At 40.1% G+C, this 18,640-nt stretch overlaps 1 protein-coding gene across 4 annotated transcripts in view; it reads right to left on the bottom strand.

Moving 5' to 3' along the window:
- Positions 1-18,640, bottom strand: part of TSNARE1 (t-SNARE domain containing 1) — a 448,956-nt gene that overhangs the window by 228,621 nt on the left and 201,695 nt on the right. The window lies entirely within an intron of this gene.

Below are 18,640 nucleotides of genomic sequence, written 5' to 3'. Positions count from 1 at the left end.
GGCATGGAGCTGGGACAGGGGAGGGTCAGGCTGGGGGTTAGGGAAAGGTTCTGCACCCAGAGGTGGTGGGGCACTGGGACAGGCTGCCCAGGCCACTGGTGTTAGCACCAAGCCTGACAGAGTTCAAGAAGCATTTGAACAGCACTCTCAGATATAAGGTCTGTTTTTTGTGTGGTCCTGTGTGGAGCGAGGTGTTGGATTCAATGATCCTTGTGGGTCCCTTCCAACTCAGAATATACTGTGATTCTATGACGAGAAACTGAAGAGATCAAAAACATCTTGAATAAATCTAGATTCAATAAAGCAAGGATGCTGTGAAGATAACAGACAAACTCATTACTGACAAACACTAGGTAAATATTTTGTGGTGTTTCCAAATGCAAGTAGTGCTGAACATGGTAAAATTTGCCTGACTTTTTTCTAGGGTCTTTTTTTAGATTATGTAATAAAGGAGAAAATCCAGGCAAGTGATTCAGGCAAGTATTTTAGTGAATGTCCCTTATCCTCCATCAGTTATGTAAGTGACCTTTAAACAGGTGGATGGACTTTTCTCCACTTGTTTTGTTAGAAAACAATTTGGGATCAATGACAAAATCCATCCTGTTGGCAAAGCCATGAAGGCAGTCCCAACACTACTTGAGCTGGTTGTGCCTTCAAGTCCCCTCAGCTGGATCTGGAAGAGCACATCAGTCTGTGTTGAACCTATAGAGGTTCTGCTGTTCCTCTTGGGTCAAAAAAATAACCAAGACAAGGAAAACACAGTCCTTATAGGCTTCTCCTTAAGTCTTATGTCTCTTTTAAGCAACATATCTGCTCAAGCTAGAAAGGGATATGCTGAAAGTGTATAACCTAACAAACAGAAATTCATTTTATTGTCTCCCCATCCTACAAAACCTATTTTATTTTGCTTTTTGCTTCAACTATGATATGTTCCAGGTCATGGGACACAATCATCCTCTTGGGAGGAAAGGAGATACTTGGAAATTTGCATTGGATTCTAGTAGTTGGGTTCTTAAGTGTCTAATCACGGCATGGCACTGCATAGCAGAGCCTGTTTAGAAAAGGACTTTTGCAATCAAAAAGGCCGTGGCATTTGTTCCTAAAGAAATACATCCAGTGAAATAAAGAGCACATTTTCAACTATCGTGGTTAAGTGTTTGCTATCTAAGTGCTCTAGGAGCACTTCCTCTGTTCCCCATTAACACCACAGGGGCTCTTTCAGTGGCCATTCCTCCCACCTGTCCCAGACACACAATGCAAGAGCAGAGGAGCCTGGTTCATTCCCCTGACCAGCAGTAGTCCCTGACAAACCCAGTCTGAGCTTGCAACCCATAAATAACCTTAAAAAGGTAAGTTCGACTGAAGGGAATTAAATGCTTGCCCTGTTTTCCGTGTGCTGTGACAGCAATAAGCCACTTGGATCTGAGGACACGGTATTACTGGAAACACTTAACAACCAGTCAACTTAATTTGGAGTATGTAAGTTTCAGTTGCAAGAAAAATGAAGAGTGACAACTTGAATTACAAGTCAAATGAAGTCAGGATATTTGCTGATTTGCAGAAAAACATAAGAGCAGCAACAAGAAAATTGTATCTTTCCTCAAGAATAGCAATAAAGTTATTACAGATTTAGACAATGTCTCAAGAAAGAGAAACTAATGATTTTAGGTAAATTTAGTTGTAGGTGTATATCTGTGACCAAAATGCCTGCAAAGTGAAATAATAAAAATGAGAAGTATAAACATTGCTCAAGGGAATAAAATACTCTTTCTGAATTAGTTTTTCCACAGAAAATTAAATAAGAGGAATTCTGCAGTTTGCTAATTTATCCTGCATGAGTTCTACATTGGGAAAGATGAAGTGAGTTTGACCTTACAAACAAGAAATAGGAAATGCCAGCAGAGGAATGTAATGCAAGCCCACTTTATTATCCTCGTGTGCTCCATGCTGTCTCTGTGCCATACGTTTGCAGAGCTGCTAACCTTTTTTAAGCTCAGCCGTTCAGTCCCACACCACACCGTTAGCATATGGGCTTTGTGGAGGCTTTCATGAGGATTGAAAAAGCTACCTAAAATGTTTGCAAAACAAAACATTCAGGGAAGGGATTAAGATAAAAAATGCTGAAAGGTTTTCAGCTCAGTGCCTCCGGAATGTGACATGTAACAAAATTGCCCAAATTATGTTCATTTTTTCAGTGAATATCAGGACAATATCTTAACTGCGTCAAAAGCAGGAGAGGCCACAGATAAAGATTTGGATAATTTCTACCACGCATTTTGATTGGAACTTTATTATTATTTATTTTACTTTCGTACTATTTGTACTATTTTGTACTGTACTATTCACTTGCCAAACTGATGTGGCATAAACCATCAACACAATTGTTCTTTATTAGCTTTAGCACTAAACCTACATGTTTCTTTCCCAACATTAGGCCATTCTGACTTCTATCACTTAACTTGGTGAATAATCCACCCAGTCTTCATCTATATTTTCACCTTGAAAGTATTTATAGACTGCAAAAACATCTTTTTTTGATAATCTCTTCTAAACTACTTAATTTATCTCCCTCATTTTCTCATCTGATGCTTTATATTCTATGCTCTGTTTCGATTCTTTTTTGATCTCTATGTATATGCCAATACCCTTCCCAAGCCATTAGCTGGAAGATTTGATTGCTTGTGCCATAAAATTACGCCTGTCAGAAACTTTCGTGCAAACACCGGAGGAATTTTGTCACATGTTAGAGTGTACTCTGAAAACTGCTGCATGCGTTTTTGGTTTGTTGCTTGCTTCTCGGTAATTTTCTTAACTATTCCACCTAGTCTCCAAGGGCATGAATCTGGATACTTTCCATTCCTACAGCAATAAAGGAGAAGTGAACAGATTCTGCAAGGCTAGGACATGCTCCCTGAATTAAAATCGTATTTCACTCCCTGAAAGAGACCTCTGTCTCCAAAACCACACTGGAAAAAGATGCTCTTAGTGGAAAGTGGACAGCTTCCTGCTCTTGCTCTGATGGCTAGATTATAGCTCAAGCTTCAAAATACCATATGATATAACTGCTTAATGCCAAAATCTGGCAGCCCCATGCCCACAGATCCAACCAGCAGCAAGGGTGAGCATGTATTTGCAGTGGGCACACATGCATACAACACATACAAACGACTGGCCATATGTATCCACACCAACAGACACATCTTCACCCACCCACACACAAATGGCACCAACAGCCTCATCCCACTGCCCTCTCTGTCTGACCAGGAGTGGGCAGGGTATTATTATTCAGGCTTTCCTACATGCCATTGCTCCTCCATGCTCCTTTGCAAGAACAGAAGCTTTTTGTTGTTTGACCTAAGATATCACACTGCACAAGATGCTCCTTGCTAACAGGTACAAGTGTGTGCACGGCATCATGCACGTACCCACCAGCTCTGTCCTCTCTTTTTGTCCAAGGATCCATGAACATATAGGGGAGAAAGATACCATAGGAAGGATATTTGTAGGGAGTTTATTTCTTCCTGCTCCTGTCTACTCAAAACAGCATAGAGGTTTTTTTTTGTTTGTTTGTTTTTGCCTTTTCTCCCATGATTTTCCAAAGAGCTATGTGCTGCTACTGGAGCTAAGGAGTTATATGCTGCTAACAGATAACTGAAGCTAGAAGCCAGTTTGTGGCACCAGATCAGGTCTAGAGGTATAGATGCATGTGGGATCGCTCTTAAAGTAATTTGAGATGTTTGCACAGTACATATCTATGTCTGAACTCAGCAGCCAAATTGAACTTTGAGAAATCCACCTCACCAAGCTTTACATATCTGGCAAGCACTGACCTCCAAACTCCTTATTAAGACTCCCGTTATATTCAGTGGAGACACGGTCAATAAAGTCAATGGAGATTAGAGCCCTATGCTCCAGATTAAAAAGATTGACAGCTACTTAACACATGAGATTGTATCATTGACTACAAAGGGAGCCTCCAATGTTAGGCTCAGAGATAGAGACCTAGACAGCACATGCCAAGATTTGGCTAGATGAATCCCAACCAAGGGAGACTAAGAGGAGGGGAAAAAAAAATAAAATATATATATATATATATATGTATATGTATATATATTTTGCTTCCCCCTCGACTCCAGAGAACAATCCATCCTAGTTAATTCAAGTAAGTGCTTTAGGATGTGAATACATTATCTGCTGAGTGTCTATTTCTCTTCACTGGCTGTAGAAGGAATGTAGCTTCCTTCATTGGTGGAAATCTATGCCGTGGAAATATTAGTATAGATTCTTCCAACACACATGGTCTGACAACCCACTAGATTTATCTGCTACTGGATAAAGACTAAAGCAAGACTGTTCTGGGGTGTTATCTTGTCTGGATTCCATCTTCCTGGAAAAATCCTCTATTCCCCCCCCCCAGCATATCTAAGAAAAGAAAATATGTTGGCAATTAATCTGAACAGCATAACTAACAAGTGACAAAAACACCACTATTTTACTGATGCGTAGTTTGTTTATTCATGTTTCATGCAGAATGACCCTCTATGTCTCCACAGACATGCCATATGAAATGTTGAATTTCTTTTGACGTTTCCTTGAGCTGCTGGAGGCAAGCAGCATGCCCCCCACAGACGAGGTCCTTAATAGTCTTAATGATACCATGAGGATATAAAGTGATCTAAGCCATATATTCACACTGTATGAGATCACACAGCATCAAAACTTTGATAGATGCCTCTGCTATTTGCTCATCCTTAAGGAGCAATGACCCGAACATTAGCATGTCTAGTAAATTGTTCTAATGTGTGGTGAAAGGGGACTAATGGATACAGTAATTGATTGTTTGATGGATAGCTGGGGAGCCCTTTGATTATGAGTTTTTGCTACGGTCCAAGACATTTTCATTCTCCAGTTAACCCAGAGCTGATTGCTCGCATGAATTATCTCTTTCTCTGCCTGCAAATATCATTCTCTTAATAAATATTTCATAAGAAACAAACTGATGGTTGGGAGAGAGGAGAAAGCAGATGCTCGATGCTGTGTCTTTTGAAGACATTATAGAGCCTAGAGTACAGACACAGAGATTATCCATGAAATGTGCTCAAGCCAGACAAGAGGTCTTTGCTTCTCCAGGATTTAGCGTTCAGAACTAAACAAGAGGCAGGAAGAAGCCTCACAGTCGATTTAAATCAGTCAAGGGAGGCGCAGTATGACCCAAGAACGATGTACCGAAGTAGAGAAGAAGCTATTTTAAAGTTGGCTTCCTCACGAATTCCACCTTCTTCTCCTCCCATGATCCTGGCTGTGCTTTCATGTTACAAGCAGAGGCCCTGACCAAGAAAAAGAATATCAGCAAGAAAACAGACTTAACATTTCTAGGATCTAGAGGCTGGAGGCGGAATTTTGATCCTTGTGAAGCTTATGGCAAAATAAACACTCAATGAGTGTTTTTTGACTCTTTGTCTTCTCTTGATAACTCCTTGAAAATTGTTTACTACCTTTATTTGCTTTCATCATATCTAATTATTTCTTTTAAATACCTGAACTAAACATGCTTGTTTTGTTTCAGCGGGCTGCTTTTTATCATTACACACAATTACATTTTTGAGTAATGAAGTTTACTTCTCTTCTCTACAAAAAGACTACCCCATTCTCCTAAAATACAGTGTAGAAACCAGGCAAAAGAACAATCAATAGAAAATGGACTGTGTTTTGCCATTTGCACTCCCAGTCCCTGTTCAACCCCATTTGATATCCTTTCATTATAGGTTTTATTTAATTAGGCCCACAATGTCGTGTGCAGCTCCTTCAAAACATCAGTCTATTAGATGGTGAGAGCCTTGAAGAAGGGACTTCATTTTTATATTTGGTTAACATATTGGGAGGACTCATACTAGTATCTGAAATGAAGTAGTAGAGGAAAAAGCCCTCAATGAGTTTGTACTAAGACTTAAAAAATCATCCACAGTCAAGGACTGTTGGCTTTCTTCATATTTCACAATAGAAAAGACAGCAATGTACACAGAACATGCTTTTAGCCTCCATTGGCTCAGTCGAGGAGAAGAACTTGATAAACTAAAGCTTTAGCCAGAAGTAGTTTGCTACTACACAGAAAGGAGTCACTATACAAGCTAATCCCAATTTGTTTCAGAGCTGCACACTTAATATGCTGAAAACTGCCACACTTTTTAAATCTGCTTTCGTTGAAAAATTGTTGATGAGCAAAATAAATAATGTTCACTATTACTCTCCACCCTGTGAATGTTCCCTGGGTGCTGAGATACTCTTATCTTGTTTTCCTAGCTGTTCCTTCAGCATATTTATATTGTTAGTCTCACAGTAGGTTTCATTATGTCAATAAGCACAATTTAAACATTAATAGTATGGCTATGGGCAGAAATGTAACTGATCGTATCACATGCTATAAACAGGAGAACACATGGCAAGGAATTGGCTTCAACGCTCTTTGTTATCAATTCTTCGCCAAAATTTCTACGGAGGGGAAAGGCATGAGTAAGAGATGGGGGAGGAGGAGAGACAGTAACAGAGAAAGAAGCAGAACTAGCTGAAAACATCCCTCCTGCCTTCTGTAAAGGAAACTTTTTTGCCACAGTAAGTGGCAATAGAGAAAGTGGCAAAAGTGGTAATAGAAAAAAATGGTGAAAATAAAATCATTGAAAAAACACTCTTTAAAGGTAAATCCTAAATTGTCTGCTGATCTGTGATTAGAACAAGTGAGGAAACTGTTGACAGATTTAATGCTGGGCATTTATTTTCCATGCCCAGTTGTGGATGCTGACTAAGCATATGGACTAAGTCCATATCACCGTGTACTTTAACATAACTGTTTCACACTGACTTTCTCCATGGAAAGTGCTCTATGGACCACTGAAACTGCATGTGGAGGGTGGTGACACTTCCAATCAGTAGAGGCGCAGGGATCTGGCTCAATGTTTTTAAATGCCTCACATGTTTACAATATCTTTTTTTCTGGGGTCCTTGCATTTCCTTCCACTATCCATGCTTTTACCCGTGGTGCTGCTTAGTTCAAACACAGTTGTGTTAATATACCAAAGGCACTTATCCAATTCATACCTTTGGAAAAAAAAAATTCTTCTTGTGTCATATTTGGAAAATGGAAAGGGATGAGACCAGCCTTATGCTGACTTACCTCTAAGTCCTTGAAACACATCCTAAGTCAGACTCTCGAGGACGTTGACATGTGGGTTAATTTTTCAGGAAACTACATTTGCCTGAGTTTTGCTAAAGTTTTACAATGTTCTGAGCATTAGGCACCGTCCATCACCCCAGGATTTTTTCAAAGAAAAGTCATGATGATTTGGTTGTCCTTGACAAACATCGTCATTGATAACCATATCCTGCTAACCAAGATGTGCCTATTGGATTGGAGTGACAATGGTGGTATTCTCCTCCAGTCTCACCTTATCATGCTGTAGCAGTGCCCAGTCCAGCACTCCTCAGAACGTGTCAGCATTCTCAAAAAGAAATTCAAGTCCTTCCACCCCAACTTGCTCTAAATATGCCTCACAGGTCTCATGAGTAATGTACCTACACAAAGAGATCTCAGAAAATGCATGGATTGTGCAGGAACATAAATTTTGACTGAACAAGTGATGAATAAAATGCAGAGCAACATCCTCAGATTTTGGGCAAAGAATATATAATCATTCAGTGGTGTTTGCGAAACATGTCAGGCTCTGTCAGGAAGAAGGGTTATAAATAAGTGTGAGGTAGATACTTAATAATGCTATTTCATATCTATGCAATAATGAACTTTAATTATTTCTTTGGGTTTCTTTCTTCTTTTACTGTAACAGATGAGTCAAGCCCAGATGTGTAATGAAACTGATACTGGCATCACAGCATTTTCTTTAGAGGTGGCTGAAAGAGCTCTACAGATCAGCTGCCAAATCATTTCTTCTCCTGTGGGGTTTCCTTCATGCATCTCACCCAGAATTTAATTTCTCCACATATGGCATGAGTGAATCACGGTGCAAGGAATTTTCCTGATGTAAAAGGTTTTGCAGACAAGCGGTCCTCTCGCATCGCTTGTTCTGCAATGAAGCCAAAGTCCTCTTTGTCATACTCGGAGGAGCGACCTGCCAAGAAGAGCCACTTGGCATGGTATGTAAAGAACTCCATGTATATCTTTGCATTCAGAACATATGGAAGCTAATTTACAGCTTATCAGTAACCTTCTCACCAAATAGTTGTGCCAGAGAACAAGGAGATTGACTTGTTCCCTGCTGAGATGCTGGGAATTAATGGAGGATATCGAAAGGAAAATTCAGAGCCGCTGAATGTAATGATGTTGGAAAAATATGAAATACCTCACTCATTCATTGACTCATTCATAATCTTCAGTAGAAATTCAGTGGAATGAACAGAGCAATGCAGCTCATCACTCCTTTTGTAAAATCCCTTCCTGTCAATGCCTATTATGATTACATAACATTTACGAAGAAGCCATATGAGATGGACCTCACTGTAACGTTTTCATTCCCCTTCCCATCTTTCCTACTCTGTAAGCAGGGCCAATGACACTACTGAGAACAGGAGGGGATGTTCCTCAAATCCCCACACCACAAAGACATTATATCCAGAAGTTCTTGATTTAACTCTGAATATCTACTCCTAATGCCATACCTAGTACTCCAATGCTCAACAGTGGTTAAACAAACCCATGGAACATGTACTCTTCAGACTTCTTACATATCAAAAGTATGCACCTTCAGACCCACCAATCCCCATTTCCTTCTGAGTATCCCAAATAATAAAAAAAAAAAAAACAAAAAAAAACAGCCACAACAAAACAAAACAGATAACCCATGGCATAGGATAGGCTGGGAACAAATACTTTGTGTTTACTGCAATGACAAAGTCAAATCCCTTAGGCTCAATATAACCTGTTCTATGACCTACACTCTTCATCTTACCTCTGCCTTTTCTGTAAAACAGGAATGGGTTCTTTCCCCAGTAGAGCTGAAATATCTTAAATTGCAAAGTGCTTGAGACCTTCAGAAATGTTTACTAAAAAAATCAGCACTGAAGAATTTCCCAGCTCATCTCCTCCTGTTTCACATCAATTAAGTAGCATCATTTGTTCATAAACAAAGAAGCCTAATAAAACATTAAAAAAAAAAAGTAACAACAACAACCAAAGCAAACAAAGAAAAACACAAACTCCTTTACTATGCTTCTTTGACTTGCTCTTTTGTTTGGATGACTACCTTATATTTTATAATTATTTCCAGACTTTTACAGCTGTAGGCAGGGGACAAAGCACCACTGGTGAGCTGTGAGATTCAAGATTGCAGAAGGAGAAAATCAAGATGGCCAAAGGGCGATTAAAGGGATTTTGAGTGAACTTAGGTCTCTACAGGGGGCAATGCCTGCAGTCTTGGAAGCAATACTAGGAAGAGAAAAAGGTTTTATAGTGATGGATATCATCAAGAACAATGGCAAAAAGAATAAATAAATAAATAAATAAATAAATAAATAAATAAATAAATAAGCAGCATTAGTGTAGGACAAGAACACAAATGAAATCCCACATAGAACAGATGCAAATTTGTAAAATTACGAGGGACAAAGCATATAAAAGCAAAAGGAAAAAAAAAATGCCTATCCCAAACTGAACATTTTAAAGCAAAAAGAAAGACTTCTCTCCTTCCTCTTGAACAGTGCAGCATCCTTCCCTTTGCTTGTCCATAAAACCCCTTCTCTTGCTTTTTTTTCTTTTTTTCTCCAAGCCCGTGCTTGTCTGACAGCTCCAACCAGGCAAGCATCCAGAACATGAACACCACCATGAAAACCCCTTGATATCCCCATCACCTCGTACTCACACAGCTGAGCTGAGGTTTATTGTTAATTTAAATCATTTGGAACCTATTAAATTCACAGATCAGCACAACTCCATGCTGCACCCACTGACATGTCACTGTGCATCCCTCTCTCCCATCACTTCAGTAGACACTCACAGCCCCTGATGCACCCCACCTCTGTGCAGATTTTATCCCATCTCAGTGCTAAGCAACAACAAACATCGATGGTTTGTCAAGCCTTCTCTGCTGCCGCTCTCATCCGAGCACACTAAAACAAGGCTCCTGTATCTGATTTGGGGAATCCTGTGCCAGCAGATGGCACTCCGGAATGTGCAGCATCTGCAGCTTCCCCAGCAACTCCTGGAAAAGGCTTTTTTTTTTTCTTTTTTTTTTTTCTGTACCCAGTTCATCACTGATGCTGTTAATTGTGTTTGAATATCGGGGTCATCGAGGCAGCTCACACACTGTGGCCATCAAACTTCCTGGTCCTGGGCTTCCAGAAGAGGTCAGTATGTCACCCTGCACACAAAGCCAAATTCCCACTCTCTTTCCTCAAATCACCTCACCAATTACCAACTGCTGGGCACAGAAAGGGAGAAAACACCAAAACACCTTAACACCTTCCTCGCTTACCAGAAACCAGTTGTGCTTGCAAGCAGGTGCTTTGATTACTCTTTTTTTTTTTTTTTTAATTGGTTTTGGTTTTTTGTTTGTTGGCATTTTCTTTATTTTATTTTTTTTTCTTGAGCTAAATTTCTGTTTCTCATCATGCCAGTATTAACCTCTTCATGAAGAAGTATTCCCATACAGAAAAAATGTAAAGGGGACGTGGAAGTGTGCAAGGTCACAGACATCCAGGAGCTTAGAGCCTGAGTGAAGGTGGAAGACGATACTGGAGTTCTTCATTTTAAACAAATGAAATGAGGGATGCAAACCATAACTGATAACATTGTTGCACAGATTGGAAGCGCAATCTTCACCTTATCCCCATGGAAAGCCAAGTCCATGGAAATAAGTGTTTTTGTCCTATTTCCCAACAGTTTCTCTATGCAGAGAAATAAACCCTATAGACTTCCCCACCTCTGAGTCTCCATACAGGAGGGAGTTGAGGAATGCATCACACCTCTTATCCTTGAGTTCTGCTTTGGGAAATTGCACAAGTTGGAGCAGGAGGATGGCTCTGCTTTGCTCAGTGTCTGAACTTATCACAATCCGGGTGTCTGTTATCACAGAATTATAGAATATCCTGAGCTGGAAGGGACTCGCAAGATTCATGGGGCCCAATTAATCTTTTCAAGGCTCCTACCCATCATTTGAATATAAATAATAATAATAATAATAATAATAATAATAATAATAATAATAATAATAAGCATAAATACCTGCTTAATGCTCATCCCAGCACACTGCGTGGTAACACAGCTTTAACTAAGGTGGGATTAACAAATGGGATGCTGCAAAGTTTTGCTGTGTTTTACCGCAGCGGGCACACTAAGAAGCATTTTTGGCAGCTCGCTGTTGCAATGAGGAACTGCCTCTTTGAACACCCCCAGGAGGCAAATGCCCTGTGCTGGCTTGGCTGCATCGCTCCCCCTGGGATCCATCCACAAGCAGGAGGAATCACAGGGGTGATGCTGAGCGGGTACCAGCCCCATGACACCGATTTGCTCCTGACAGTACCAGTGCTGAGAAACACTCAGGGTTTAGTCTCTTCGTTCCCATCTATGCATACGTGAGCATGTCCCGGGAGCTTTCAGCAGGCTTCACCTGCAGCACGTGCTGGGAACCATCTCAGTTCAGAGCCGGGACAGTCACACACAGCTGGAGAAGCCTCTTTAACTTAAGGGAATTATCTGCTGCCCAGGCGCCTTCTCAAATTGGAGGGAGAGTTATAAGGGAGAACCACCGCCTGTGCTCATCTGCACGCACATTTATTTTATTTATCACACAGGCTATTGCTATCAGCTTAAAAATAACCGTTTGAAACACCATCTGCAGCACATCCCTTATCTCAAAGATCCCGGTGTACTTTATAAAGCAACTATATATAAATCCCCTCTCTGATATATGCCTAGCTTTATGATTGAATTCCAAAGGTGTTTGAGCATCCTGGGGGAATGAGAAGTGAAGATGAAACTCCACAATAAATCCAAACGTCAGCGAGAGCTTAATTTGGCAAAATAATGCAAACCTGGGTTATAGTTTTCAGCCAAGCACCAGAACGAAGCAGCAGAACAAAGAATCCTAATTAGAAGACTGGTTTTGTGTTTGCAGTAAATCAGGAATAATTGCGATCAGTCCTAAAAATCTGAGATAGCCAGGTTGTTTTACCATGCCAGGTGGATTTGGGGGCTGGTAGGCGCCCCGGTTGGGACATCACAGAGAATTTCACAGACGATATATATTATAGTGGTGATAACAGCAGTGCCCTCTACATAAGAGCCAAGGGGGTTAAATAACTTTGAATCATATCGTGGACACGGTATTGGTTATTTAGACCATGAAAAGAAATCAAATGGAGCCTAGAAAGGTCACCAAGTCTTACTTTTCACCCTGGCGAGCCAAGGGTTAACCTATTTTCAAATATATTTTGTCATGGGAAAATACCATTGCCATTCACATTTAATCGTGATAAATGCAGCCATCAGAGTGGGTTTAGAAGAATACAATTTCCTTCCTTTCAATAATCCATCTCCACAGGGGGTTTTAAATGTATTAAATAACACTGCATTCACTTTGGAGCAAGGTGACACACTCAGTAAGGTTTCACATTTGTTTCTCCAGTTACTGTGTGATCTTTGCCAGGGCAAAAGTCAATTTAGACTGCTGCAGTGCAACTTCTGCAAGGTAGGGTTGAAGTGGAGGGCATGCACGAGGTCGTACAAGCATCCACATCACACCAGCAAGTGGAACTACTTTCACTTGATTACTGCATCATCAGGCTTCTGCAAAGGAGAATATTTTTTTTTTCTTAAAAAAAAAAAAAGGAATATATAGCGGAGAAAAAAAAACACAAACAAAAAACAAACAAACAAACAAAAACCACTGAACTAGAGTGAACAAAATTTAAGCTGGCAGACCAATACATGAATGAATTTTTTAATATTACACTATCAGCATTGTGGTCCAGGTGTCCTACAGACCCAGCCTACATGCACCAGCTCTGAGCTTACGGCCTGTGTTCACCTGTATTTGCTTTGCTCTTACAGGGCTATCAGGACGGACCCTCGCTTGCCATAGATGACGACGGCTTTTCCCATCTTTCTGGGCACAGCAGCCCCTTCCACAAATGAGCTGACTTTGCATGAAAGGAAAGATTGGTATTTGCAACATCCTTTAAATTTAGCACCCGGGAGGAGAAAGGAGCACTGCAACTTCCCAGGCAGCTGGCACAAGCATTGGAAAGAAAAGTACTTAAGTATTTGCAGTGCTATGTCTATGAGGAGGAATTATTCTGTTATTATTCCTATGGAGGAATAATAACATGGGTATCAGTTGAGATGTGGAGGAGAAAGGAAATGAAAGAAACGCTCTGCCTTCATCCTCTGCCCACATAAAAACCTCTGTCCTTTCTGACTTAAATTAAAATAAAATTAAAAAAAAAAAAAAAAAGAATGGGAAAAAGGAGAACAACAAAACAAAGCAAAACAAACAAAAAAAAATAAAAAGAAAAAAACGGAAAACCCTGTTAATGAGTACAAAACTTTTTGGTCAGGTGCAGATACAGGCAGCTGCAGTTTTTAGCTAAATCAGCAGAAGCTGGCAAGCAATGCAGGCTTATGCCACGAAAGGAGCTTGACAGCTGATTGCTAGGGAAAATCCACAGTGCTGAGGTTGCTGGGGAGATTTCAGAAATGGCAGCTTGGGATGGATTTGGTCTTTTCTTATTTTTCTCCTTCCACAAAATAAGGCACTATGGGTTCTTAGAAGACTAGTTTTTTGTTTGCTTGTTTGTTTGTTTACAAATACCCTCCTTTTAGGGGGATTTGGAGCTTTTCTTGTTCATTTTTACACGCAGCACTGAAGCCCGCTGCCCCACCAAACGTGTGCGCATCTGCAGGCAGCACGAGGAACATGGGCACTTGTCCAAGGGCTTCATCGCAAGCAAGCACGGAGGGAGGATTCTTCATTTTAACTCCCACAGTTGCAAGATGCTGCGTCCCTGATGTGTCAGAGAGGGAGTTTAGTGGTTAGTCAGTCAAGTACTGTCTCGATGAAGCCCACTGGCATCTTCATTGGGAACATAGGAACCATGGGAAAAAAAAATGATTTGAATATCTTTCAGCCCACTTATTAAATTCTTCTATCAGAGGAAGATATATATATATATATAATATTGTTTAGGAAAAATGCTTTAATAATTGCCTTAAAAAAATGCCCACGCATAAATAAAGTTGAGAAAAAATAGCCAAGTGATTTAACTGCTCCTTATTGACAGCCCTAAGAAGAGGAGTGGGTTGATTAGAATATGGCTCTTAATGGATGTACACTCATCTAAAACAAAGTTGAAGTTATTGAAATAACACCTTTTACAGAAGTAGCTGCATTCAAAATGACCTTGAAAAGGCATAGCAATTACCACCACACATGGAAGATACATTATCGCCAAAGCTAAAGCTTGATTACCTAAGATATACCAGCCAGACTGGAACATTAGGATCTGGGATGAGTGCTAAGATAAGATGTTGGAGTCAATAAAATAAATGAGTAAATAAAAAGCTCCATTTGTCGGGGCAAAAGCCTTATTTTGATTGTGTAAAATTCCATTTTGCGCTTCAGAAAAATACACGCCGCAACCTCTCACGGAGTGGAAGCCAGTTTCAGACTGGGCTTTGGACTTCCAGCACAAAGAGCACCTATCGCATTACAAAGTCATTGTTAATTATCATTCAGAATAGCCTGCTGGCATTTGCTTAGCCTGCGAGATCCTCCGGGTGGCACAATCCAATAGCTGAGCTTACCATCTACCATGATAAGGACCCTGCAAAAATAGAAGCCCAAGTCACTGCAGTCATTACACACACACATACATATATGCAGTTTATGCAGATATTATTGCCAAGAAATTATTCTCCCATAAAGGCAAGGATTGGATCTTGCTGCCCCAAAATGAGAATTTCTCTCTAACCACATAAAAAGAACAACTTCATAAACACAGGAAGAAAGAGAGAAAGGATGCTTCCTGTGATAAGGAAGTCCATTTAAAGCATGAATAAATTGATGCAGTTAGGAGAAAGAAGCTTGTAATGCAAATAGAGGTTTATTACCCATTTTTTTTCTGCTTCTAAGAAACATAATTTACTAACCTTTGTGAAAAGGGTCAAGTAGTCTTATGGAATAAGAGACAAAGGCATCTCTTTTGGCAACTGCCATATCCCAGAGCAGTAATTATCCTTCCCTCTTCCCATGAGCGACAGGAAATGAAGAGGGGTGCCATTACACTATGAGAATTACTGTAATTTTGATTTCTAAAAATTGCCAGGAAAGTTTCCTCTTAAAAAAAAAAAAAAAGAAAAAAAAAAAGAAAAAAAAGTCTGTTCAGATTTTTGACGTGGTTACAATTTAAAACTCATTCCTCAGCTTTCCTTCCCCTCTCCCAGTCCTTTGGGGAAATTGGCTACAAAGTTCAAATGGTGAGAAACTCAAATTTCCCCTTCAAGAACAGAGAAGGTAAATGGCCCCGTGTGGTCACTGAGGATCCAGGAGAGATGGAGATGGTCTAAAAACATGTCACAGATGCAACGACGATGCACAGTAAGTGCTATCCCTGCTAGGTACTGCCAGGGACAGGTCCTTAGAAGCCCAAAGTTTTTTAGTGTAGACCGCTGCTGGGTTAAATATCACTTGGACTTGTTCAACCATGGGCACAATAACATATTCTTCTTTCAACGGGAAGGAGATGATGTGAGATGAAAAATAATTAAAAATAATTAAAAAGAAAGATTCTTTTCACTGCCTGTGCTCAGAGAGATTATTGGCTATCTTGTGGATTTTCTGCAGGCTATCATTTATTACTTTAATATTATGGATGATCTATTCCGTGCTTACACAGAACATTATCATATTTTATTATACCCAGCTGCTGCCCTGTGGGATGGACTCATGCCAGGAGGAAAAGGTCTATCTAGCTGTTCAACCTCTTCTACCTCTGACCAGGCTGTCCTGGGCTGCTGGGGGACACACAAAACACCTTTTTACCCCAGTGGGCTCTGTGTCTGGAAGGAGGAATAGATGCTTTGCACTAAGGTCACTCCAAGGGGAAGAAGGTGGCATCCAAGGGACCTCTGCCCCATACATAGGGAGGAACTGGAGGCGACCATCCCTGGACTGGTGCACCACCAAACACCTCACCATCTCTGCAACAGCATTTCTCAAACATGAAAAGGGAAACAGAAGTGCTGCTTTCCAGGATTCCCCTATGCACTCTCTTAATGAGACTTCCAAGGTCTCGTTTTGGCCACCGGGTGAATATTTAAAATTGGTTTAATGGATTCAAGTGAAAGGGATTTTTGCAATTATTTGCCACAACTCACTTTCAACAATGATCATTTAGCATTGTAAAAATTCATGTCTTTCAATACATAACACAGCTATAGAACTAAATTGATTTGTCTACACACAAATACATTCATACAAACATATATTTGATTAAGAATTTATATAACTTCAGGCTTCAAGGAATTTTGGATCAATGCCTTTCTTTTGCTTTTATAAATAAATAAACACAATTAAACATTTCTTACAGCAAACCACAATGGGCAGGAGAATAATTCTGAAGCTTCAATTTCCAATTGTTACTTATTGTACCTACTACTTGAGTCTAGGGAATTAATTACTCTCTTATTAAAGTCCGTGCTACCAAACACCTTACCTCTCCCACCCACCAATGGAAGAGAGGAATTATATGGACATCCATACGGAAAAACTAGCATTCTTCAAACCTCTTATAATTTGCTGCAATAAAATAAAACATAAAATAAAAACAAAGCCCTGCAGGCGAGCTGTATTTAAATTAAGACTGGATCAGCACCAGAGTGAAGAAGTTGACCACGCAGTCTCACAAGACCCATAAATCAGGTCCCCTGAACACAGGTAGTATTTTGCATTACTGTATAGAGTGGTAACTTTAATGCCGTAATATATGTGCATGCTGGTCAGGTTACAGTTGCTGTGGGAACTATAATTTTGTATGTTCTGACCAATCTTCAGCTGACAAATAATAATAGGTAATACAGTCACCACGCTGCATTCCCTTCAGCAGGTTTCATACATCCAATTTCTCTCATATTTGACGGAGCAACAAAAGAAGACACGCATAAAGCCGCAAATATATAGGGAGCAGCTGATATGGATATGAATTAACCATCACCCTTTTCAAGCAGTTTGCATGAAACCTTACGTGTCCCCAGCCTGGGCAAGTGTCACTGCATGAAAATGGATGTGCTTTGGGGCATGATACACATGAAAGAAACACCTTGTAAGCATCCATGCCAGGCACATGCAAACAAGTGCGTGAGCCTACTTCTGAGTCAGAAGCATCTCACTAAGGAGATATTACAACACACTTTTGCTGAACCACTTTAACATGTTTTCTGCTGATGCTGCCTGCTGACACTAAATTGTTACTTGTACAGACTCCAAATGGCTAGGATTTCTACCCATTTCAATATAGAAGGGTTTGTTCTGCTCTTCCTCCAGCCTCCCTTTACTTCCAACCCCACCTCAATGCTTTTCACCCAACCTTTTGTTTTCTTCCTCTGTTAAATTCTGCTAACTCCTGGAGAAGGCTTTTTTTTGGAATCATCAAATACTTGAAATACTTTCAATACACCAAAAAAAAAAAAAAAAGTTGATTGCATCTAGGTTTATGCCAGGTGCAGGGATGGACAACAGCTATGCAGTAATTAGTCCTCTTCATCCCGTTAGCACTGGTTAATGGTTGGAAGTGTCCCACACCATGTGGCATAGGTATGGCCTTGAAACCATGTGGTGATCTTGGTGAGGCCAGAGCTGCTCCCACCTCTGCAATCCACTCCACTGACAGGTTGTAGTCCAACACAGTTGGTTAAAAGCACAAGAAGCAATTTGATATATATTGCATGGCAATAAATCACAGCCACATTGTGCAAAATAACCCTCCTTCCCCCCAAACTCAACCATTAAGATGACTGTTTGACATTTGTGGGATTTGACCATAATTCAAGAATATGCCATTTGTGACCACAGAAAATTCTCATGTCCAATACTGATCACCAGTTGGCAGACACACACACAAAAAAAAACGTATAATATTTCTATAAATGCATAGCTGAAAATCAACGTTTGTGCACAATCAATCCAGCAGTGCCACTGGAAATGCTCGGCAAGGGTAAAGGAATACATTAGCACTTTAGCAACTCAAAGGCCTTCAGTTCATTGACACCTAAACCCAAGCAAGTAAGAACAAGGTTTGATGATGAATCATAACTGCTTAAAATCTATCTAATATTAAAGCTCTGGTCCATTGACTTACCCTAATGGTAGGGTCTTCAGTGACATCACCACCCTCCCTTACCAAGAAGCATTAGTGTTAGAAATATTTCTTACATACACATTAAAGAGGATTTGGAAAACCATGTAGTACAACAAGGTAGGGAAAAAAGAGTCATTATAAAAGCAGCAAATCTGTTAACCACCCCGAAAAGAAAAGAAAAGAGAAGAGAAGAGATAAAGATGAGAGTATCAAGGGTATCAAAAATAATTAGTAAAATTAGACATACAGTTCTGTTTTTGGTTGCAAGGTATCATGTACAAACACC

Source organism: Anas platyrhynchos, chromosome 2 (genome assembly GCF_047663525.1).
Source record: "Anas platyrhynchos isolate ZD024472 breed Pekin duck chromosome 2, IASCAAS_PekinDuck_T2T, whole genome shotgun sequence".
NCBI classification, from domain to species: Eukaryota; Metazoa; Chordata; class Aves; order Anseriformes; family Anatidae; genus Anas; species Anas platyrhynchos.
The sequence above is the reverse complement of the archived record's forward strand: the minus strand, read 5'-3'. Positions and strand labels throughout refer to the sequence as shown.